We start from the raw sequence: 11,051 nt of genomic DNA, 5'->3' as shown, positions 1-11,051 counted from the left end.
CTCTTTGTGTAAACAAATCAAGCTTAGGTAGTTCGGACGATGTCAAAACATCTTTAAACTCATGACTCATACAGCAGCCACCGATAGCGTAGTGGTTAAGAGCCTTGACTGTCATACAGACGGTCGGCTTTCCATCCTGGCTTGGGGTAGTTGCCTGTCTAGCCGCACTGATGAGCTGTGAAACAGCGAAACGGTACTGTATGTGGATGACTATATATATATATTAGTTTCTGAAATCTGTTCTAGAGAATTGTATAGTCGTTTTTTTACATAGGAGTCACCACTAATCAAGACCCAGAGGCCACTCGAGGATAAGAGTTAAAGAGTGTACAGAAGTCAATGGGACAATATCATAGTAATCATTAGAAGGTAAATCTGGTAAATTGGATTGATTAAGTAGAACTTAAGGCTCATCAAGAACTAATTTATGTTGAACTTGAAGATGACCATATAATCAGCTGGAAAGCGAGTTCCACGGGTATGCAGTTCTAAGAAAGAAACTTTGTTCATGGAATCTACATTTAGGTTTTGGCACAGATAAAGCTAGATGAGTGATAAGTTTGGCGAGGGGGACCATAGATTAGCGCTCAAAAGAGCACTCACAATGAAAATAGAGCAGAGACAGGCTCGCAACGTCCCTTCTGTGAGAAACAGGTTGCAAGGAAGAACTCTCTTCCGTTTGCCTGTTTCCTACCTGACTACAACTTGGATGTCTTCAAGTCCAACATAAACAAATTCCTGATGAACTACCGCCTTAAGTAATCCAATTTATCAGATCTACATTACTAACGATTACTATGATATTATCTCATTGATTACTATACACGCAATAACCCTTATCCCCGAGTGGCCTCCGAGCCTTGATAAGTGGTGACTTCCATGTAAAAAAACAGAAAAGGTTACCCTCTACTAGGCTATGAATCTATTTTGAATTCTAAGGTAGGATAAGGTCTTTCTAGCAGCGCTTGCCCAGATGTGGCAACAATACTCCATCCTTGGACGTACCTGTCTCTTATATACGTAGAGAAGTGCATCAGCAGTGAGATATCTACTGGATCGATAGAAGGATCCCACCATTTTTCCAGCGACCTTGGCAACGGATTTTATGTGCGTGTTCCATTTCAGATCACAGATCAGGAGTAAAGGTCAAGCCTTGAAGCTTTTCAAAACATGGAGCCTCCCCAAGACGAGAGCCATTCATTTCAATTGATGCCAGATGGGGATCAGAGCGTTGATGATGTAAAGATAGAAGCTTGGTTTTAAATGCATTAAAAGTAACCAACAACTTCTTTCTCCCATTGTACCACTTGATCACGATCAGAGGAGATAGATTCAGAGAGTCGTAGGAATTATAAGATGCGCAGATCAAAGACATTTTCTAGTAACGTCTCTATTCATATATCTGGCCTTGCTTGGAATGATAAAGGCGAACTAGAAGAGGAAGAAATGGTCACAGTAATTAAGAAAAACATCTTTTCTACAATTTATATAATTTTATTGAACAATTTCATCAATGCAAGTTGGTTCGGCCGGCATGTATTAGAGAAAAGAAATTGAGTCCAACTTTTTAGTATCGGGTCTTGTTCTTGGCATTGACTCTGGGCTCACTTCCCGCCTAAGCCACAACAAGAGAGAGGTGACAGAGTTAACGACACGGACTGACAAACTGGATGTGCTAATGTTCGAATACAATTCATTCTAAAGAAACATTTTAACTTGTGGATGTTGACAATCTTCACCTGGTCCCTCCCATATGTACCTTTCTACAACAAAATCTTCTAACTAGAAAGGTAACGTGGTAACGAATGCCAACAATAATCATCTTATTCGTTTGAAATGAATCACTGATACTCAACAACAGATACGGGAAGAAACGAGAAATGATATGTGACATCTTATTATTATGGTATCTCGGCTGCAATTGTTTATATTTGTGTGACAAAATAAATTGGGCGGAAATGCCGAAAGGTGGGCGTGCGCACTGTGTTCCAAACACCCACGTTGCTACGCAAGTCTGGACATAACAGCGCATGCGCCATGCTGCGCGTGAAATTACATATTAGTAACTTAGAAGGTAAATCTCAGTTGTATAAAGGAGCTCTGCTTCTTTAAGACGGTATAAATAAATCCGTCTTCGACAATCAGCCCAAAACAGATGAGTAAATTTCGGTGGAATTTTTATCTGTCGCGTTGTGGTATTTTTTCTGTGTAGTTCTAGGAGTTCATACCTCCCAGGCCTTGCCTTCTCTCTTTGGAAATGAGTAAAATTATTGAAAATCGACTGCGGCACACCAACCGTTTCAGTTCTTTTATTTTTCTGATTTCTTTTTATGTTGCTTTAATTTTTTATGGTTCTCCTTTTCATTGCTCAGTTATCTGAGAGGGATATTTATTAACGAACCCCCTGTTTTCGGGTTTTTACGTATAGCAGTTGGTAAAACAAGTTTTTTTTCATGTAGAAATGTTACGTTTTCAAAGTATTGGACTGAAGAATTTAATTTAATAACATGAATTAATTAAAGAAAAAACTTAAGGGAAATAAAGTACACTACTGGCGGGGCTGTCCAGGCATTTTTAAGAACGCAAGTGTTCCAATTATTTGACGCTAGAATACTTTCCCAAATTTCTGGCCTTGTGTCATATTTTCATGCAGTAGGGAGGAAGTTAATACAGTCGTGTAACTGTTATAAACAGTGTAGTTAAAACCTTTGGGTCTGCTTAGGTTGTCTTTCCCGCATCGCCATTGGTTATTGCCAATTTTCTACGTTTATTCTCTTTTCTTTCGTCCTCATCAAAATTTCTTTCCTTTTTTTAATTTATTTGATTAAATATTCTTTAGTTTAATTCAAACTTTGTTATCCCTCTCGTTTTACTTATTTACCCTTTCTTGTTTGCTTTTTATTTCTTCTTTTCTTTCTCTGCTGCATTCACTTTTATTTCATTATGGTTCCTTTCTTTCTTCATTTGTAATTCATTGGGAAGTGTTATTGAGCTTTGTCGGCGTCTAACCACTGAGCTGAGTATCGCTGGTTGTCGTAAAGGTGCACTTTTCATCGCAAGTCACAACCCGGCCGAGAAATGGGTTGTTCTTGTTGCGTAAAAGAAGGAATGATGGTACTTTATAACGTCATTTCTTTTGGTTATCGTTCAATTTGTGAGGTGCACATTTATCAAGCTTTTTTTTTTTTTTTTGTCTTTCCAATCTCTCTCCAGTGGTTGGAATTCTTTCTATACGTTACGTTCTTGAAAGGTTGTGCATGAATTAAGCCTCTTCGATTAAGCCTCTTAATTGATCGTTGTCAACATCCGATGGCCAACCAGTACGCTCATCATTTTCAAAACTCTCATCGCCGCCACGAAATTTCTTCCTTCCTTCCTTCCTTCCTTCCTTCCTTTCTTCCTTCATTGTAGCTCTTTCCTTATTCGTTTTCTTTTCTTTTTTTTTCTTTTTTTCTCCCTATTCTCTTTCTTTATCATGATAACTAAATCTCATTTTTTTTCTTCGTCCTTATTTTTTCTTTCTTTTTCTCTTCATCATGCTTTCTTTTTATTTTCATTTTATTTTATTTTCTTTTATTATCACATTCGTCTTCTATTGTTTCCTAGTTACTCATAGGTGAAAAGAATAGAAACCAGAGGAAGAAAATAAGTATAATATAACAAGTCCTAAGGTATTAAGGTCGTATCTCGGTGTAGATAGTCATATTCTTCAAACGGATATCAATAGTTATCCTTTTGGTACATTTGATAATTATTTCATTGTTTCTTGCAAATGTCGTCAACTGTGCACTTTTGTCAAAATAATTGCTTGGTACATGCGGCCTAGATATTTAACATGTATATATTTAAAGTAAAATCAAGTTCAGTAACTATAACTTTAATTATAGCACCATCAGACAAATAACACCAAATATAATGAACTGTCAGTTGTTATTATATGAAAGTCGCTCCAAAAGTAACGCATATTATGTTTTGAGGTTAAAAAAAGATGAAGACCTACATAGAAGGGTGTGGTACTATAAAAACACGCGATCTTTTGTGCTCTAGAATTTATTTTTCTACATAGTAGTCACCATTATCAATGCACTTTTGCCAGCGATGAGTGATAGCTGTTATTTGTCTCCGGAGTTTGCTTTGTCATACGAGGGTCGTTCCAAAAGCAAATGCTCCTATTTTTAACTCAAAAAGTTCAAGAGTTACGAATGCAGAAGTAGTGTTATTAAAATGAGCGACCTTTTTGATCCAGAATTTATTTTTTCTACATAGTCACCACTACTCTCAATGCATTTTGTCAAGGAATTTAATGACACGTCTCTGCTTCTGACACACGTCCATGATAGGTGTTGCTTTTTTAGTTTTTTTAGTTTTCAGTTCGTGAATACATAAGTTCATTCAGCTTAACAATGCAATTTGCAATCCTCTCTGATTCATTTGGGTGAAATAAAAAAAAAATATAGGAAGCATTACTTTTGGAATGCCCCTTCGTATATATTTCAAGGATACAAGTAAACTGTGCAGGTTAAATGTAGAAATATAAGCTATGTCGATAATTTTCAACATAGCTTATATGTCTACATTTTTTTTCTTCAATTGCAGTTCATCTATCCGTAATATTTTCTTATGATATTATTATTTCCTTAACTCTTTGACATTTCTCTATATTCTCATTATTCTTCTGTTTAACCCCTCACACACGTACTCCATATATTATGCCTCCCATATTATCCCCCCCTCTCACTACTCCTCTATAATCTTCCACCCACCAGTTATATATCAGTCCTGTTATTCCCCCTCCATTTTAATATATTATTTCATGTACCATTTGGCCTTTATGTGTACTCCTTTATTTTTATTCTATTTTATTTTCCTATGCTTGATGTCGTAGATATTATTCTCTTTAGCCTTGCTACTTTCTCCTCTTCTCGCATTAGGCTTTGAAATGCCATGAGAAAAATAGCGTCTATATCCTTTGTTCATGTGATTTTCTTCCTTATTGAACAGATAAATAAATATATCTATACCTGTATTTATTTTATTTTGTCTTGAACTAATATCTATGTTATGCTCCACCCTAAAGTGTTGAGCTTTATATGCCTTGGTAGGTCCTTACAAAAAAGAGTTATTCGAATTCTTTAATAATACTTTATATATATATATATATATATATATATATATATATATATATATATAGTACTCAACATACAGTCCTGTTTCGTTGTATCACAACTCATCAGTGCCGCTAGACTAGCATCTCTCCCAAGCCAAGGATTGAACCTAGAACCGTCGTCAGTTCTTCCACTCGACCATGGAATCGACGCCCGTAAATAACTCGTCGGAATGTCTATTTGAATAGACACCCGCCACCATATATATATATATAAAAATATATATATATATATATATATATATATATAAGGGAGTAGTCACCAACAATGTGTATTTTTTAACATTATTTTATTATTCCATGTCTTGGTTTTTCATTGAGAATTATGTTTGGATCATTGTAATAATGTTTTTAAGTTATTGAAATCGTTTTTACGCGCGTTTCAGACGTTCTGTGAAGCGTCCTCGTCAGAAATTATTTTCAAAGATTATATATATATATATATATATATATATATATATATATATATATATATATTATATATATTACGCCCAGGTAATGAAATATTATAAGCTGATCTAATATATTGTGTAAATATTCTCGATACATCAGTAGGGGTTGGATCAGACGAATATGTAATGTTATAAATAAAATAAATATTTCTCTTATTGTAATTATATAATATAATAACAGCGTAACAGCTATTTATTTATAATATTACGTGTGGGGCTTATCTTTTGTAATAATATTAATAAACTAGTAGTTTCGTGGAACACGGTGTAAGAGATGTCAGATGTGAGTAATGTGTGATAGTTGTTTAAGAACTGTACGTTTATTTTACTCTTGTAACTGTAGTCAGTTGAAAAATCAAGATTACTTTAATATATATATGTGTGTGTGTGTGTGTGTGTGTGTGTGTGTGTGTGTGTGTGTGTGTGTGTGTGTGTGTGTGTAGCTACATTTATTTATACCTGTTTAGTTATATTCTGTTTTAAAACTATTGTGTTTGAAAATCATCCTAGTATGTGTTTTTTGCTTTTTTTGTAGGAAGTCAATCAAATTACGTTGTTTGTGTCAAACTGACAAATTTCGTTTTCTTTCAAAAGAATTATTGTTTTTGCTTTTATTTTTATTTTTTGCTTTGAGATTTACTAGGAAATAAAAACTATGTAGATATATCTATGTGTTTTTTATGTTGTTGTTGTTGTCTTTTTGTGTTTTTGTTTGTTTTGTTTTTTTCGGAGGTTTTTTCATTAACTTTTTCGGGAAATTAAAAAAAATATATATTCAATAACCGATCTCTCCCGGTCGCATGCGTGTGCGCATGTGTGCATGTGCGTTTCCATTAATTTCTCTGTTCGTGAAAATTACTTGACTTTCTCTATTTGGTTTATAATTGATTGTTGGATGCATTCTATTCCAATGAGAGTTCATGAAAGAATCGAGAGATAAATATATATATATATATATATATATATATATATATATATATATATATATATATATATATATATATATATATATATATATGTGTAATGCGAAATAAGGACCGTGTTGTCGTCGCAATTTTATGGGCAGTTTACGTAAGACATCGAAAGGTACCGGACGAAAGTTTCCTGACCTTCTTTCGTGCAAACGCTGGCCATTTGTTTTTCAATGAAAAATATGTTATTTTTGTTATTACAAAGATAATACAATGAAACATTAATTTTTTAAAAAGTGAAAACATTATTCTTTTTATTGTTACGAAGAAAATACAATGAATAATTATTGAGCGATTCTTACACAAACTTTAATAAATTCAAATCAATAAAAAAAAATTCGTTGTAGGGTAAGTTTCATATTTATTTTTTTATTAACAAACAAAAACTGTTATTATTTTCTAATACAATTTTTCTCTTTTTTACGATTTTTTTTTGTTCAAATCATGATATTTAGTTTTTAAACCAATGATAGCAAACAAATGTTATCTTAATGATGTTGGCTCGTGTGATTTTATTGGTTCAGCGTCTCAGCACCTTTCGGCGTTTTACGTAAACTATCCGGGATATTCCGACGATTACCTTTTAGGAAAACACCAACGAGTCAACAGTTTATTTATTACTTGAGCTCACATTGCGGATATTAGTTTCTAATGTTTCTATTGCAATACTTTTATATACTAGTGGGTATGATTGCAGAAAGTTCGAAGGTTCTACTTATAGAAACTGACGATAGGAACTGCCCAATCAAATGGAGCCACGTTCTGCGAGCAACCAATGAGAAACCAGAATTGTTCCATAAAAATATTGACTCTTTCAGCATTGCCGCACATGATTTTTTTCGTGTCCAACACAAGAAGGAATTTGCTCTCCGTCTGCAAACTTACAATCTGACACTTGTGCAGATGTACTACCCAACGGAAACCCCTAATCTTCATCTTCATCTTGCCTTTTACAATCCAAAGCTTCTCTGATTGACGACTGATGCCATTTTGTTTGGAACAATTTTTTTTTCTTTTCATGTGAAACCATAAATGGCTTTCAATTCAAAAGAGTCCCTTTAGGCCAGTGAAATTGCACACATTACTATATATGAAATTTATTCTAACCAAATATGTTTTCTGAGTCAACACCGAAAAGTTAAAGTCATGGTCACTGCTTGTCAATAGTTTTCAAGAAGATAATGCATTCTATTGCATTAATATGTTTGATGCAGCCAAAATGAAAAGTATATAGAAAACTTTATGCACCATTTCTCCAGTATGTTCAGACAGTCTAGCTGTAGATGGAAGGAACGCCTCATGAACCCAAAGGAAGTGAAGCTATAATAAACCTTATAAGCCTCACCTCAAGGGGCATCAGCCTTGCTTGATATTACACAAAACAGCCAGGAAGGGTCAAAGTGGATGGAAAGACCAATAGAAGAGTACGAAAAGTACTGGGACATTAAAGAAGCTTATTGCCATCCAAATCGTAGTGAAGACCACGAAAAACGATAGTCGATGACAATTTTCTTGTCTGTCTTGCCGACTTCAACTCAGAAACCACAAAACTTACACTTATATCATACTCTTATTTAGTACTAGCCTGGGTTCCCGGCGTTGCCCGGGTGTTTGGAGGTGTGTGTTGAGTAAGAAGAAAAAAGTAGTAGTTGGCAGGCAGACTCGAACTCGTAATGCGAAGGATGAAAAGAAAGTGGAGGTGTGTGTAAGGATGTTGGTTGAGCAAAAAAAAAAAAAAGAAAAGGAAAATTGCCAGCGCAAAAAAAATATAATAGGAGTAGTAAGCAGGCTCGAACCTGTAACGCGCCAGAGGAAAAAGAGGTGAAAAAAAAACGTCTGTGCCTACCGTGGTTGTGATGCTGCGAACCGTCGAAATAATGCGCTTTACGCGACGTCGAGGGTTAAATAACTTGCAAAAAATGTCCACGGAAACGAACGACCCTCCCTGTACAAAAGTGTCCAGTTGAGAGTGAATAAATTAATGGTTTGGGCCAATTTTTCGATATTTGTCGTCCGAAGGGTCGGGCTTCAAAATGATAGTCTGTCGAAAGTTTAAGGCAAACATGATGATTGCAACGTCTTGTCAGACGAGTGCCACTCCCTCAGACATTTAAAATCCAGGAGCCCAAATGTCTGAGGGAGTATCTATACAAATAGGATGTTACAGAGTCTTAGCTTTGTACGACAGCTAAGTCTCTCTCTCGGTTCAAAATGTTGAGATCCAGCAACAAGCAAGAGCAAGATAGCCAGCAACAAATTAAACTGCAGACCAGCTTAATGCGGGTACTGATCATACATACATACATCTAAAATGCCGAGATAAGCGGAAAGCACATACAGCGCCTAGAATTCCCAAATGGTCACCCATCTGGTACTAGCCAGGCTCAACGTTCCTTAACTTCGGTGATCTGACGGGAACCGGTGTGTCAATGTGATTATGCCGTACATACATACATACATACATACATACATACATACATTTAAACAGACGGGTGAGATTTATATTATAGATAACCTCGAGAAGGTTATGGTAGAAGATTCACTTCAATATTCATTCATTTGATGTAATCAAGCAACAAAATTTGTAACTAGAGCCAGAAAAAAGTTATTTCATTCTGAAAAATAACAAAACACAAGTAAATATGTATAGCAGACTTAGCTTGCTAGAAACGGTGCAAAAGTTATAGGTCTTTCACATAGAATGATCTCTTTATGCCAAACTGATGATTGAATATCGTTAAATTTCTGCTCTTTTTAACATTAAATACTAATCTCTACCTGTGCATCGAATGGTTACCAAAATACTTAGTTTGTTACATCTCATTATAATGGAAAATCCATACAAAATTTCAGGCAGATAGACTCAGTAGTTTCCGATAAAATGTTGAATAGAGATAGACAGACTACGAGGAATATAATATAGAAATATATTTTAAGTTATTTCTCCGGAACCAATGAAAATTATTTTAATTATAGAAATTAAAAGAAATAAAAATGATGATATGCTGGATCACTGATCGAAGTGGGAAAGTACAGACGTCCGAGTCCATTCCCGGATGACACCAAGTACCCATGCTGGTTGATTATATTTTTAAGTAATCAATAAAACGTATCAAATTCTTTCGTTTACACCTTCTCCCTTTTTCTGCCTATTTCAGTAATTAAAAACAATTATTACCTTTTATTTATTTATTTTTTTCCATTTCTTTTGATTTTAATTTGTCGCATTAAAATGAGGGGGGGGGGAACTGCGACAACTTAAAATCAGTAATGTAATCACATAGCAACGACGACATTGAAGTCAATTGTGTTAGCAATAAAGGGGAAGAGTGTTTAAATTCGTGGTTAATTGTAATTGTTTCATTCGATTCACAATTAAAATTGTTACACATTTTTCACTTAAAGATTTCTTAGAAATTTTAGCAGCGATAAAAAGGCACATTATTAAAATGATGAAAATCTGATGATAATTGGATTACAAAGTGCCAGGGAAAAAAATGATAAATCCAATTGAAAAAAAAAAAAAAGATTATAAACGTTATTAATTGAAAAACTGGATTAGAATCGATTGTTTGGATGGGAATTTCCCGTTTAAGATATAAAATTCATTTTGAGTTTTCCACTTTTTCACACATCCAAACCGACTCGAAATAATAATGGAGAACAATGATAGAACCAGCAGAAATCTTAAGTAAAATCCTCGAATGCGGAAACAACCCCACATAAACCGCAAACGCTAACAGGTTGCAAAAGAAACAAGACCACTGCATGGATCAAAAGGGAAGAAATTTAATAAACCTCAATGCCCCTCACACAAAGTAATAGCAGCTTTTATCGTAACCACACATCATAGGTCAACAAGAATAGAAATACCTAGGAACAATATTATCTAAAATTCCACCGGGAGAGTAGAGATACCTTGAGATGAATTATGGCTCCACAAATCTCAGAAAACACCAATGGTCGTTACCAGTGAAAATTCTCAGCTTATATATAAAAGGCACTTTATCTGTTTGTGTGCGTGAGGGAGAGAAGGGGGTTCCCTATGGGTTCCAAAACGGCTTGACCGAGTTTTTCAAATTTTGCAATAATGTACTTTACATGTCTGGTAATGTTCAAATATAGTTTTTTTTTTTAAATAAATGAATGAATAAATACATGTTAATGCTCGAAGAAAAGCTTTTAAAATTGGTTTCATTAATATGCGCTGATGAGATTGCTCAGTTGTGCAAAGTTATGTATATGTATGCCAACATTGGGCCGAAACATTTGCACGCAAGTTATTACCAATTAAAGAACAATATTTTTTAAAATGAGCATTATGAGGCCCTGTCCCTTATGAAGTGGTAACATTTAAGAAGTATATATATATATATATATATATATATATATATATATATATATATATATATATGTGTGTGTGTGTGTGTGTGTGTGTGTTTATGTAACATTATGAGAAATGTT

General features: G+C 34.5%; 1 pseudogene; it reads right to left on the bottom strand.

Moving 5' to 3' along the window:
* Nucleotides 1-8,918: 8,918 nt before the first annotated feature.
* LOC145288499 (5S ribosomal RNA) lies at nucleotides 8,919-9,035 on the bottom strand (annotated as a pseudogene).
* Nucleotides 9,036-11,051: the final 2,016 nt, after the last annotated feature.

Source organism: Euprymna scolopes, chromosome 11 (assembly GCF_053919585.1).
Source record: "Euprymna scolopes isolate OS-2025 chromosome 11, ASM5391958v1, whole genome shotgun sequence".
In the NCBI taxonomy this organism is placed as follows: Eukaryota; Metazoa; Mollusca; class Cephalopoda; order Sepiida; family Sepiolidae; genus Euprymna; species Euprymna scolopes.
Note: the sequence above shows the minus strand (reverse complement) of the source record. Positions and strands in the feature narration are given on the sequence as shown.